Below are 15,049 nucleotides of genomic sequence, written 5' to 3' on the forward strand. Positions count from 1 at the left end.
GTGCATGCATAGTGCACATGTCGGGCCGGCTGCGGCCATTTTTTAACAGGTATCAGCAGCCCTATTTGGACATTTCATACCAATTTAAAAATTGAGCCGGCTGTACCGTCCCCCTGTTCTATAGTCACACTACACTATGATAATACTAAACTCTGTGAGAAGAACATGTTCCTGTGCTGAAGTTTGCACAGCAGAGATGATATAAATATGTAGAATATCCCATCAACAATCAATTTAAAACTCAGCAAGTCTGCTACATCAGAGTATGAATTTTGTGTCCTAGACACAGACTTGCTGAGCTTTAAATTGGTTGTCCACGGGATACTCTACCTAATTATACCTTGTGAAGGCTTTTGAATTTTTCAAATGTGTCTGTTATATACTGTAGATGTTATACAATTTCCCACTTCTGTTTTCAGTTGTGCTGTAAGATTAACAGTTCCCTTCATTGCAAACATCTGAACTCAAAAAAGTGTCCACATACTGTTGGTCATATAGTAGGTGTGAAGCTCAGGTATCCTCATACTGTTGGTCATATAATAGGTGTGAAGCTCAGGTATCCTCATACTGTTGGTCATATAATAGGTGTGAAGCTCAGGTATCCTCATACTGTTGGTCATATAATAGGTGTGAAGGCCAGGTATCCTCATATTGTTGGCCATAAAGTTGGTGTAAAGGGCAGGTATCCTCATACTGTTGGCCATATAGTAGGTGTGAAGGCCAGGTGTCCATATACTGTTGGCTATATAGTAGGTGTGATAGTCAGGTGTCCACATATTGTTGGCCATAGAGTACGTATGAAGGTCAGGTATCCTCATACTGTTGGTCATATAGAAGGTGTGTGATTAGTCAGATGTCCAAATATTGTTGGCAATATAGTAGGTGTGAAGGATGGGTATCCTAATGCTATTGGCCATATAATAGGTGCGAAGGTCATGTGTCCTCATACTGTTGGCCATATAGTGTGTGTGATGGTCAGGTGTCCTCATACTGTTGGCCATATAGTGTGTGTGATGGTCAGGTGTCCTCATACTGTTGGCCATATAGTGTGTGTGATGGTCAGGTGTCATCATACTGTTGGCCATGTAGTGGGAGTGATGGTCAGGTGTCCTCATACTGTTGGCCATATAGTAGGTGTGATGGTCAGGTATCCTCATACTGTTGGCCATAAAGTTGGTGTAAAGGTCAGGTGTCATCATACTGTTGGCTATATAGTAGGTGTGTGATTAGCCAGATGCCCAAATATTGTTGGCAATATAGTAGGTGTGAAGGATGGGTATCCTCATGCTATTGGCCATATAGTAGGTGCGAAGGTCAGGTGTCATCATACTGTTGGCCATATAGTAGGTGCGAAGGTCAGGTGTCCTCATACTGTTGGCCATATAGTAGGTCTGATGGTCAGGTGTCATCATACTGTTGGCCATATAGTGTGTGTGATGGTCAGGTGTCATCATACTGTTGGCCATATAGTGTGTGTGATGGTCAGGTGTCATCATACTGTTGGCCATATAGTGCTGTAGAAGGTTGAAGTGACAATGTAAGTCTAGATGCCACTCTAGGAGGTATGGTGGCAACCACTCTTGGAATATTAGACTTTAGCCTACTTCCCCATTGCCTGCTGTAAAGAATATGAGAGCCTCCACAGCTGTCTGTAAATATCAGGGGCTGATCATTTCTCATGCTGTATCGAGCTTTAAGTGTAAACCAGGCAAATGACTTGTTAGGGGTGTTGTCAGTGTTTCCATATTGTGTTTATACTGTTTTAATATCAGTTGTCATAGTTTTTATTGGGGTTTCTGTCATTTTTTCAGGTTGTCAGCAAAAAATTTGCTCCGCTAATAACTTTTACAAGTTTTGCCATTAAAAAAATGCTGCGGAGGTTGGCAGCACTGCTCCACACACCATTGATATAATGATGATGTCATCAATCTGCCCCCCTGATAATCTCTGCATCCAGACAAGTAAAAACTCCAACACAAATGACTAAGGTAACATCACTGCGCTAAAAGTGTCAAAATTATTTTATTTTTATCTATTGCTAACCTCCACTCCTAACTAAAACTAGGATTAGGGGAGGAGGTCTCCTTTAAATTTCCCAGAATTCCTCATTTCTATAGTTGAATATTTGTACCTTGCCTGTTGTCAGCATGGCTGGGATGGGCTCGGCAAATCAGCGGCCTCCGAAAACACAAAACGTCCTGTGACTGTAATTGCTTCTATGTTTAGCTGATGAAAATGCGGCATAAGTGGAAAGCGACAGTTTTCATGGCTTAAGTCACAACCCCGTCATTATGGAAACCACATGTGGGAGCAGCAAGTGCTATGGAAATGAAACCGAATCGGAGACTTTATTCCATCTGACATTTGTACGCACTCTTGTCTTGATGAGCGATTAGACACAATCGAATGTGGAGATGGCGGACAAAGCGGATGGGTGGAGCTGAGAATTCCAGTTTTAGGGGACCCCTCTCGTGGTAATCATTAAAAATTGTGGCTCAGATAAATATCTCACATCTTCATTGCTTTCAATATATTTCAATAAAAAGATTACAAAATAAGATTGTCTCCTTCAAAAGGAAGAAGATCGTCTGTTTTCTGATTGGATGCTTTTAGTACAAGGTTTTTGGTCTGATAAAACCTCAGATTAAGTGGTCAATTTTTCAATGTTTTTACCCAAATCTCACACAACTATTAACCACTTAAGCCCCTGAAGATTTTACCCCCTTCCCGACCAGGGTTTTTTTTGCGATTCGGCACTGCGTGATTTTAACGGACAATTGCACGGTCATGCGACGCTGTACCCAAATGAATTTGACAAACTTTTTCTCCCCACAAACAGAGCTTTCTTTTGGTGGTATTTGATCACCTGTACGATTTTTACTTTTTGCGCTATAAACAAAAAATGAGCGTCAATTTTGCAAAAATAACAATATTTTTCACATTTTTTTATATGAAATTCCCAAAAAAAAATGTAAAAATCGAAATTTTTTAACATTTTCGGCCAATTTGTTTTATGCTACCTATGTTTGGTAAAAACAATTGCAAAAAGCGTATTTTGATTGGTTTGCGCAAAAGTTATCGCGTTTACTAACTAAGGGAAAGATTTTTGTCATTTTTGGTGTGTTTTTTTAACGCGTATTGGCGGCAATCTGCGATTTTTTTTGCGGTACTGCGACATTGCGGCGGACAGATCGGACCCTTGACTGACATTTTTGACACTTTTGGGGTTACCAGTGACATTACTACAGTAATCAGTGCTATATATATATGCACTGTTACTGCAAAATGACACTGGCAGGGAAGTGGTTAACTTTATTGGGGAAGGAGGGGTTAAGTGTGTCCCTAGAGGCGTGATTCTTACTGTGAAGGGATGTGGCTACTGGTGTAGGAACAGTGATCAACGGTCCTACATAGTAGAACCGTATGATCACTGTTTCTACACAGGGGAGAATGACAGGCGGCTTGTTTACATTAGCCGCCTGCCTTTCTCCCTCTCCACCGACGATCGCCGAGTGACCGGCGGACATCGGCGGGCGCGCGCTCACCCGCTATTGGCTCACAAACTAGTGACAGGCAAGTGACGTACCGGTACGTCACTTTGCCTGGCCGGGGCTGACTGCCGCAGTATGTGTACTTGCGGCGGTCGGCAACCGGTTAATCAGCTAAAATGTTCATCTTTGACATGACACACACCAGATGGCCAAACATTTGTGGAAACCTGACCATCAAAACATGTAAACCATCTTCCAATGATGGGGTTCAGGTGTCTTGATTGAAGGGTCCTGGTAATCCTCCATCATACAAAGACATTGTAGATAATTGTGCTCTTCCAGCCTTGTGGTAACAGTTTGTTGAAGAGCCTTTTCTGATCCAGCATGACTGTGCCCCCCCCCCATGTACAAAGTATGAATGTGCCCCCCCGTGTACAAAGCATGACTGTGCCCCCCCCGTGTACAAAGCATGACTGTGCCCCCCCCGTGTACAAAGCATGACTGTGCCCCCCCCGTGTACAAAGCATGACTGTGCCCCCCCCCGTGTACAAAGCATGACTGTGCCCCCCCGTGTACAAAGCATGACTGTGCCCCCCCCCGTGTACAAAGCATGACTGTGCCCCCCCCGTGTACAAAGCATGACTGTGCCCCCCCCCCGTGTACAAAGCATGACTGTGCCCCCCCCCCCCGTGTACAAAGCATGACTGACCCCCCCCTGTGTACAAAGCATGACTGTGCCCCTCCTTGTACAAAGCCAGCTTCATAAAGACATTGGTTGACCAGTTTGGGCCAGCTTCATAAAGACATGGTTTGACCAGTTTGGTGTGGAAAAACTTGAGTGTTGGGCACAGAGCCCTGATCTCATTCCTACTGAGTGCCTTTGGGATGGATTGGAGTGCTGGTGGTGAGCCAGGTCTTCTCATCCAACATCAGTACCTAACCTCACAAATGGACACCAATTGCCCCAAACACCCTCTAAAATTTTGTAGAAAATCTCTCCAGAAGATTGGAGGATATCATAGATTCAAAGTGGGCCAGCTCCATAAAGACATGGTTTGACAGTTTGGAATTGAGGAACTCATGTGTCCTGAGAACCTCCAGATAAATGTGAATGAACAACGAGGCCTACATTGATTTCATGGAGCCTTGGTTGACCTAGGCCCTAGGGGACTCTATTTATAGGCCATTGTGCTCTTCCAACCTTGTGGTAACAGTTTGGTAAAGACCCTTTTGTGTTCCAGCCTGCACAGAGTCCTGACCTCAACCCAATAGAACACCTTTGGGAGGAATTAGAGCGGAAAATGTGAGCCAAGCCTTCTCGTCCAACATCAGTGCCTGATCTCACAAATGGTGAAACATTCCCATAGACACGCTCCTAAACCTTGTGGACGGCCTTCCCAGAAGAGTTGAAGCTGTTATAGCTGTAAAGGGTGGAGCCAACTCAATATTGAACCCTACGGACTAAGACTGGGGGCCATTAAAGTTCATGTGTGTGTAAAGGCAGGCGTCCCAATACTTTTGGTAATATAGTGTATATAGAGAGGCGTCCCAATACTTTTGGTAATATAGTGTATATAGAGAGGCGTCCCAATACTTTTGGTAATATAGTGTATATAGAGAGGCGTCCCAATACTTTTGGTAATATAGAGTATATATAGAGAGGGGTCCCAATACTTTTGGTGATATAGTGTATATAGAGAGGCATCCCAATACTTTTGGTAATATAGTGTATATAGAGAGAGGTCCCAATACTTTTGGTAATATAGTGTATATAGAGAGAGGTCCCAATACTTTTGGTAGTATAGTGTATATAGAGAGGCGTCCCAATACTTTTGGTAATATAGTGTATATAGAGAGGGGTCCCAATACTTTTGGTAATATAGTGTATATAGGGAGGCGTCCCAATACTTTTGGTAATATAGTGTATATAGAGAGGCGTCCCAATACTTTTGGTAATATAGTGTATATAGAGAGGCGTCCCAATACTTTTGGTAATATAGAGTATATATAGAGAGGGGTCCCAATACTTTTGGTGATATAGTGTATATAGGGAGGCGTACCAATACTTTTGGTAATAGTGTATATAGAGAGAGGTCCCAATACTTTTGGTAGTATAGTGTATATAGAGAGGCGTCCCAATACTTTTGGTAGTATAGTGTATATAGAGAGGCGTCCCAATACTTTTGGTAATATAGTGTATATAGAGAGGTGTCCCAATACTTTTGGTAATATAGTGTATATAGAGAGGCGTCCCAATACTTTTGGTAATATAGAGTATATATAGAGAGGGGTCCCAATACTTTTGGTGATATAGTGTATATAGAGAGGCGTCCCAATACTTTTGGTAATAGTGTATATAGAGAGAGGTCCCAATACTTTTGGTAATATAGTGTATATAGAGAGGCGTCCCAATACTTTTGGTAATATAGAGTATATAGAGAGGCGTCCCAATACTTTTGGTAATATAGTGTATATAGAGAGGCGTCCCAATACTTTTGGTAATATAGAGTATATATAGAGAGGGGTCCCAATACTTTTGGTGATATAGTGTATATAGAGAGGCGTCCCAATACTTTTGGTAATAGTGTATATAGAGAGAGGTCCCAATACTTTTGGTAATATAGTGTATATAGAGAGGCGTCCCAATACTTTTGGTAATATAGAGTATATAGAGAGGCGTCCCAATACTTTTGGTAATATAGTGTATATAGAGAGGCGTCCCAATACTTTTGGTAATATAGAGTATATATAGAGAGGGGTCCCAATACTTTTGGTGATATAGTGTATATAGAGAGGCGTCCCAATACTTTTGGTAATAGTGTATATAGAGAGGGGTCCCAATACTTTTGGTAATATAGTGTATATAGAGAGGTGTCGGTGCGGGTGGTGGAGGTTGAGGTCACTTGGTTATAGGAAGTTATAGAGGTAATATTATTATACAGGATTTATATATATTGTCTGATTTGTGCCCATAAGTTTGATATTTTATTGCACAACCGAAGGCAGTGGGTTGGAGTTGGCCTTGGATGGTTGGACAGCCGGTCAGGAAGACGCTCGTTTGGTTTGTAGGCGATTGAGTGAAAAAGTGTATTCATGTCCTGTGATAGGTTCTGCATTGGATCTCTCCACACTTCATTGATCCTTTATCTCCTGAGTCTGTTGTAGCCTTACAGAATTGAGTTCACTGATCAGATGCTGGAAAGTCTTTCTTCCAATTGGAGTTCTCTAGTAAGGCGGTATAAATGATACAATATTGTTACTGAGAAGCCTTTAGTTGTTACAAAGTTGTCCAGAAAGTTGTTATTTCAGCAGATTTGTATCTCTTTGGCATAAACTTTCCAGCAGGAGATCATCTGATGAAGGATAAGGTGAGGACGAAGTCCGAGTTCTTCTATCGGTTTCTAGAAGGATTTTAGGCTTTGTTCACATCTAGGCAATGAATTTCAAAGCCCCCCTGTTCACATCTGAGTGTTCTGTCGCCTTAGGACCCTTTCACACATGCTGTCCGTTTGTCCGTTTTTCATCCATCCGTTGATGGATGAAAAACAGACATCAATCTATCTCTATGTAAAAAACGGATGACAACGGATGATCATCAGTTTTCATCTGTTTCCGTCAATGTCCGTTTTTTTGAATGGATGAATGCCCTATTTTTCATCCATCATAAAAACGGATCAGACGAAAAATGGATGACAACGGATGAAAAATGGATGACAACGGATGAAAAACGGATGAAGAATGGATGACAACGGATGAAAAACGGATGAAAAAAGGATGACAACTGATGAAAAAGGGATGAAAAACGGATGACAACTGACGAAAAACAGATGACAACGGATAAAAGCGGATGACAACTGATGAAAAACGGATGAAAAACAGATGACAACGGATGAAAACGGATGAAAAATGGATGACAACTGATGAAAAAGGGATGAAAAACAGATGAAAACTGACGAAAAACGGATGAAAAACAGATGACAACGGATAAAAACGGATGACAACTGATAAAAAACGGATGAAAAACAGATGACAACGGATGAAAATAGATGAAAAATGGATGACAACGGATGAAAAACGGATGAAAAACGGATGACAACTGCTGAAAAACGGATGAAAAACGGATGACAACTGACGAAAAACGGATGAAAAACAGATGACAACGGATAAAAACGGATGAAAAACGGATGAAAAACGGATGACAACTGATGAAAAAGGGATGAAAAACAGATGACAACTGACGAAAAACGGATGAAAAACAGATGTCAACGGATGAAAAACAGATGACAACGGATAAAAACGGATGAAAAACGGATGAAAAACAGACATCAATCTATCTCTATGTAAAAACGGATGACAACGGATAAAAACGGATGACAACTGATAAAAAACGGATGAAAAACAGATGACAACGGATAAAAACGGATGACAACTGATAAAAAACGGATGAAAAACAGATGACAACGGATGAAAATGGATGAAAAATGGATGACAACGGATGAAAAACGGATGAAAAACGGATGACAACTGCTGAAAAACGGATGAAAAACGGATGACAACTGACGAAAAACGGATGAAAAACAGATGACAACGGATAAAAACGGATGAAAAACGGATGAAAAACGGATGACAACTGATGAAAAAGGGATGAAAAACAGATGACAACTGACGAAAAACGGATGAAAAACAGATGTCAACGGATGAAAAACAGATGACAACGGATAAAAACGGATGAAAAACGGATGAAAAACAGACATCAATCTATCTCTATGTAAAAACGGATGACAACGGATAAAAACGGATGACAACTGATAAAAAACGGATGAAAAACAGATGACAACGGATAAAAACGGATGACAACTGATAAAAAACGGATGAAAAACAGATGACAACGGATGAAAATGGATGACAACTGATAAAAAACGGATGAAAAACAGATGACAACGGATGAAAATGGATGAAAAACGGATGACAACTGCTGAAAAACGGATGAAAAACGGATGACAACTGACGAAAAACGGATGAAAAACAGATGACAACGGATAAAAACGGATGAAAAACGGATGAAAAACGGATGACAACTGATGAAAAAGGGATGAAAAACAGATGACAACTGACGAAAAACGGATGAAAAACAGATGACAACGGATAAAAACGGATGAAAAACGGATGAAAAACAGACATCAATCTATCTCTATGTAAAAACGGATGACAACGGATGATCATCAGTTTTCATCCGCTTCCGTCAATGTCCAATTTTTGAACGGATGAATGCCCTATTTTTCATCCGTCATAAAAACGGATCGGACGAAAAACGAATGACAACAGATGAAAACGGATGAAAAACAGATGACAACCGATGAAAACGGATGAAAAATGGATGAAAAACGGATGACAACTGACGAGAAAAGGATGAAAAACGGATTATGGCCCCTTTCACACATGCTGTCCGTTTGTCCGTTTTTCATCCATCCATTGACGGATGAAAAACAGACATCAATGTATCTCTATGTAAAAACGGATGACAACGGACGATCATCAGTAAACATCAGTTTTCATCCGCTTCCGTCAATGTCCGTTTTTTTGAACGGATGAATGCCCTATTTTTCATCCGTCAAAAAAACGGATCGGACGAAAAACGGATGGAAAAGTTATACATTTTGATGTGACAGAACTGATGAACTGAACGGACCGTATGTGTGAACGGGGCCTTAAGGTTACTTTCACACTATCCATCTGTCGGACGGATTCAGTTTTTCTCAGCGGGGGATCGAGCCGCCGATCCCCCGCTGAGCAGGAGGATGACAGCTGTGTCTCCATGCTGTGTGCGGAGACACAGCTGTCAGTTCCCCATACATCTCTATGGGGGAAATCGGATGGGAACGGACCGTCGGTCCGTTCTCATCCGATCCAATCCGATCCGCTGGACAGATGGAAAATAGGGTTTCCATCCGTCCAGATTTGACGGATCGGATCGGATGTCAGCAGACATGTCTCCTCTGACATCCGATCCCCCATAGAGATGCATGGGGGGACCGTTCAGATCCGTCAAAAAAACGGACAGGCGGATCTGAACGGCCCGCCTGTGTGAGAGGGGCCAAACAACTGACGAAAAACGGATGACAACTGACGAATCCGTTGATGGATGAAAAACAGACATCAATGTATCTCTATGTAAAATCGGATGGAAAACGGATACATTTTGATATGACTGAACTGATGAACTGAACGGACCGTATGTGTGAAAGGGGCCTTAGGGCTCTTTCACACAGGCGGACCGTTCAGATCCGCCTGTCAGTTTTTTTAACGGATCTGAACGGTCCCCCCATACATCCCTATGGGGCATCGGATGGCAGCGGAGACATGTCCGCTGACATCCGACCCGATCCATCAAATCTGGATGAATGGAAACCCTATTTTCCATCCGTCCAGTGGATCGGATCGGATGAGAACGGACCGACGGTCCGTTCCCATCCGATTCCCCCATAGAGATGTATGGGGAACTGACAGCTGTGTCTCCGCACACACCACAGAGACACAGCTGTCATCCTCCTTCTCAGCGGGGGATTGGCGGATCGATCCCCCGCTGAGAAAAACGGAGTCGGTCCGACAGACGGATAGTGTGAAAGGGGCCTTAAGCAAATTGCCCGTCGCTTAAAAAAGTACATGAGCTTCTTTTTTGGCAGATTACAGGCGTTTTTATTTTTTTTTTCACTGGTCACTTGTCAACCTGAAAATGCTGCAAAAACGCTACAAAAAAATGTCAGAAAAAAACGCCCAAAAAAACGCCTAAAAACCGCCTGTAAACGCCTGTAAATACAGCAATGCCTAGATGTGAACGGAGCCTTCGTTTCATTGAGGTGTCAGTAAAAGGGTCCCTCAGATTTGTTAGACCCGGCTGTTCCCAATTCACAATAGCTGAACATTCTGTGCTCTGCGGGAACACGGGGCTGTCATTAATGGTGAGATTTCTGGAGAGATGAGGCATAGACCCATTTATTCCCGGTACTTCCCGCCACGCTCAGGTCAGCGTTCCTCAACCTTTCTTCAATGGTGGCACCAATTCAAAGTATCTGGAGCCCCCCCCACCCCCCCCCCGGCACCAATTCAAAGTATCTGGAGCCCCCCACCCCCCCCGGCACCAATTCAAAGTATCTGGAGCCCCCCCGGCACCAATTCAAAGTATCTGGAGCCCCCCCCACCCTAGAATGAGAAATACAGAAATGTTACTTATCAATGGAAAGCCTGAGTCTGGGACAATGTACACAACTGCCCTGGTGACAATAACTTCACATCACCCCCCCCCTTCACATCAGAGCCCCCTTCACATCAGAGGTCCCCTCATCACATGAGAGTCCTCCTATCACACGAGAGGTACTTCCTTCACATCAAAGACCCTCTGTCACATCAGAGGTCCCCCCCCCCCCCATCACATGAGAGTCCTCCTATCACAGTAATGGCGAACCTTGGCAACCCAGATGTTTTGGAACTACATCTCCCATGATGCTCAACTACACTGCATGAGCATCATGGGAAATGTAGTTCCAAAATATCTGGAGTGCCAAGGTTCACCATCACTGTCCTATCACATCAGAGGTACCTCTTTCACATCAAAGACCCCCTGTCATATCAGAGGTCCCCCCCCATCACATGAGAGTCCTCCTATCACATCAGAGGTACCTCTTTCACATCAAAGACCCCCTGTCAACATCAGAGGTCCCCTCATCCCATGAGAGTCCTCCTATCACATCAGAGGTACTTCCTTCACATCAAAGACCCCAGTCACATCAGAGGTCCCCCCCCCCATCACATGAGAGTCCTCCTATCACATCAGAGGTACTTCCTTCACATCAAAGACCCCAGTCACATCAGAGGTCCCCCCCCCATCACATGAGAGTCCTCCTATCACATCAGAGGTACCTCTTTCACATCAAAGACCCCCTGTCAACATCAGAGGTCCCCTCATCCCATGAGAGTCCTCCTATCACATCAGAGGTACTTCCTTCACATCAAAGACCCCAGTCACATCAGAGGTCCCCTCATCACACGAGAGTCCTCCTATCACATCAGAGGTACCTCTTTCACATCGAAGACCCCTTTTTACATCAGCACCCCCCCCCCCATCACACAAGAGTTCTTCCATTGCATCAGAGGTCACCCATTCACATCAGAGACCTCCAATTATATCAGCGGTCTACCATTGTATGAAAGGTCCTGCCTTCACATCAAGGTCCCCTGTTCACATTAGAGGCCCTCCACAACAGCAGAGCCCCCCTCCATTACATCAGAGGTCCCCCTCATCCTGTCAGAACCCCCCCCCCCCTTAATGTCAGAGTCACCACATTGCTCTAGATCCCCCCATACATGAAAGCCCCTCATCAGATCAATGCCACTCCTACACATCAAAGGCCCCTATACATAACTCCCACCCTTTTACATCAGAGTCCTCCCATCACATCAGAGCCTCTCCCATAACACAGAGTCCCTCCCCAATCACACAGTCCCTCCATCACTGAGTCCCCCAGTCATTGAGCCCCCATTGTTTTTCAAAAACGAATTTTAACTCCTCAAGCAAACCACTCATAGAGCGCTATGACTGCGTGTGTTGTGGGCATGTGTGACCTCAGAATGACGTGGTGTCATGCATTTTAAAATTGTGTGACTCTTATTGAGAATGTAAACCAACTCCAAAGACATGCTGGTAGGTTAATTGGATCATGTATAAAAAACTGTGTATGTATGTGAGTTAGGGACCTTAGATTGTAAGCTCCTTGAGGGCAGGGACTGATGTGAATGTACAATGTATACGTAAAGCGCTGCGTAAATTGACAGCGCTATATAAGCACCTGAAATAATAATAAATAATAATAATAACTCTGTGTATAAGGGGCCTCCTGAACCTGAAGTGGCCCAGACCCCCCAAGGTCTAAATCTGACCCTGCCAGTGATGGCTCCATGGCATTTCTCAGGGCGGGTTTCTTGATAGTGACAACAGTGGACCATGTCTGTGTAATGTGTGTGCAAATGGCCACTTGTAGTCTCCTTATAAGCCTATGTGAGAGACAGGGACGGAGCGTTGTCACCCTATAACAAGACACCTTTATGGCACCAGAGATTCTGTTAATGCAAAATGCAGGTTTACTTTAGAAATGATAGAACCTCTAATATTGCTTAGTTTAGGTTTGTGCTGTGACATTCTGTTATTCCCCCCCCCCCCCCCTCCAGACTGGATGGATTTACAAAGGACCAGTAGCGTCTCCTCTGTGATTTTTAATACTTAGGCCTGCATGCAATTTGCTGCACCCCGGAGTTGGCATGACTCTGGCTGCTAGTACAGAATGTCCTCAGTGGCGGCTCAGCCTTCTCGCCTTGTTCACCACCCAAATGTGCAAACCTGACTCATAGATGATCCTCATACTGTGTGACGTGCTGGCCCAGCACCACCAAACATTGTGCAATTCCCTACCGTGCCAGCAAGTTGGAGCCCATTTGTGTCTGATTTTTTTGGAGATCGCACACAGAGGGATGTACACCCTTCGGAAACTTCCAGCCCAGAGAACATTGGGCTCCATAAGTTGTGTCCAGAGACCTTTAATTGGATTACAAATAATAACTTCCAGGCACAGGATACTGATCACACAGAACTGTCACTATTAACCATCATTATTGAGGGGCACCGTGACCCAGAACAGCGTACGGCTCTGAATCTTCCATGGATTGGTGAAGGCAAAAATCATGTTTATCCAACTTTTATTATTATTATTTACACCATACAAAATAATCAGGCGGAGTGTACATTCATGTATGTCCAAGATACATCTGTATTCACTTTAATTTTAATAATTGTAAAATGTAAATAAAGGAAATACAGAATGTTAGTAAAGACAACGCAGAATGTAAATAAAGAGAATGCGAAATGTAAATAAAGAGAATGCAGAATGTAAATAAATAGAATGCGGAATGTAGATAAAGAGAACGCAGAATGTAAATAAATAGAACGCAGAATGTAAATAAAGAGAACGCAGAATGTAAATAAAGACAACGCAGAATATAAATAAAGAGAATGCGGAATGTAAATAAAGAGAACGCGGAATGTAAATAAAGAGAATGCGGAATGTAAATAAACAGAACGCGGAATGTAAATAAAGAGAACGCAGAATGTTAATAAAGAGAACGCAGAATGTAAATAAAAAGAACGCAGAATGAAAATAAAGAGAACACAGAATGTAAATAAAGAGAACGCAGAATGTAAATAAAGAGAACGCGGAATGTAAATAAAGAGAACGCGGAATGAAAATAAATAGAACGCAGAATGTAAATAAAGAGAACGCAGAATGAAAATAAAGAGAACGCGGAATATAAATAAAGAGAACACAGAATGTAAATAAAGAGAACGCAGAATGTTAATAAAGAGAACGCGGAATGTAAATAAAGAGAACGCGGAATGTAAATAAAGAGAATGCGGAATGTAAATAAAGAGAATGCTTTGAACACATTGGCCCCATAAAAGACGATAAGGGAGTTTTGGCCACAGAGGACAGGGAAAAGGCGGAAGTGTTAAATAATTTCTTCTCTTCAGTCTTCACAAAAGAATTGGGGGGGGGGGGGGGCTACACTAACCCAGCTTGTAAGGCCAAACTAAACAACACACCTCAGGAAATGCCGCCATGGCTAACAGAAGATAGACTTAGAACTAAACTAGAGAAACTTAACATAAATAAATCACCGGGACCGGATGGCTTGCACCCAAGGGGTCTTAAAGAGCTCAGACAGGTGATTGCCAGACCATTATTCTTGATCTTTAAGAATAGTTTACAGATGGGTATGGTGCCAGCTGATTGGAAAAAAGCCAACGTGGTGCCAATATTTAAACTGGGGGCCGAGGTGTATCCCGGGTAACTATAGGCCGGTCAGCCTAACATCTGTAGTCTGCAAAATTTTGGAGGGGATGTTAAGGGACCACATACAAGACTTTAGTAATGAAAATGGTATTATAAGTAGTAATCAGCATGGATTCATGAAAAATCGCTCTTGCCAAACCAATCTATTAACCTTCTATGATGAAGTGAGCTGCCACCTAGATAAAGGTAAGCCTGTGGATGTGGTGTACCTGGTCTTCGCAAAGGCCTTTGACACCGTTCCCCACAAACGCTTACTGTTCAAACTAAGGAAGGTAGGTATGGACCATAAGGTTAGTACCTGGATAGAGAACTGGCTCCAGGGGAGGTTGCAAAGGGTGGTGATTAATGGGGAGTACTCAGATTTGGCGGGTGTGGAAAGCGGGGTCCCCCAGGGTTCTGTCCTGGGGCCAATCCTGTTTAATTTATTCATAAATGATCTAGAGGAGGGGATATCTAGTACAATCTCAGTATTTGCGGATGATACTAAACTAAGCTTGCCAATATCTTCTATGCAGGATGTGGAAACCTTACAAGCGGACCTGAACAAAATAACGGGGTGGGCAACTACATGGCAGATGAGGTTTAATGTTGAAAAATGTAAAGTAATGCACCTGGGTGCCAGAAACCAGAAAGCAAGCTACTCACTAGGGGGGGAACCTC

The 15,049-nt window shown here is 43.0% G+C and overlaps 1 long non-coding RNA gene across 2 annotated transcripts; it reads left to right on the plus strand.

Annotated features, from left to right (window-relative positions):
* The first annotated feature begins 626 nt into the window (after positions 1 to 626).
* Positions 627 to 1,496, plus strand: LOC309569941. 2 transcript variants are annotated; one of them, XR_014226102.1, is made up of 3 exons: positions 627 to 711; positions 925 to 1,176; positions 1,348 to 1,496. It is a non-coding gene; the product is annotated as an uncharacterized lncRNA (long non-coding RNA). The 2 variants fall into 2 exon arrangements; XR_014226103.1 differs by having other exon boundaries at positions 925 to 1,134; positions 1,306 to 1,496.
* The last annotated feature ends 13,553 nt before the right edge of the window (positions 1,497 to 15,049 follow it).

Source organism: Pelophylax lessonae (genome assembly GCF_965119305.1).
Source record: "Pelophylax lessonae genome assembly, chromosome: 13".
NCBI classification, from domain to species: Eukaryota; Metazoa; Chordata; class Amphibia; order Anura; family Ranidae; genus Pelophylax; species Pelophylax lessonae.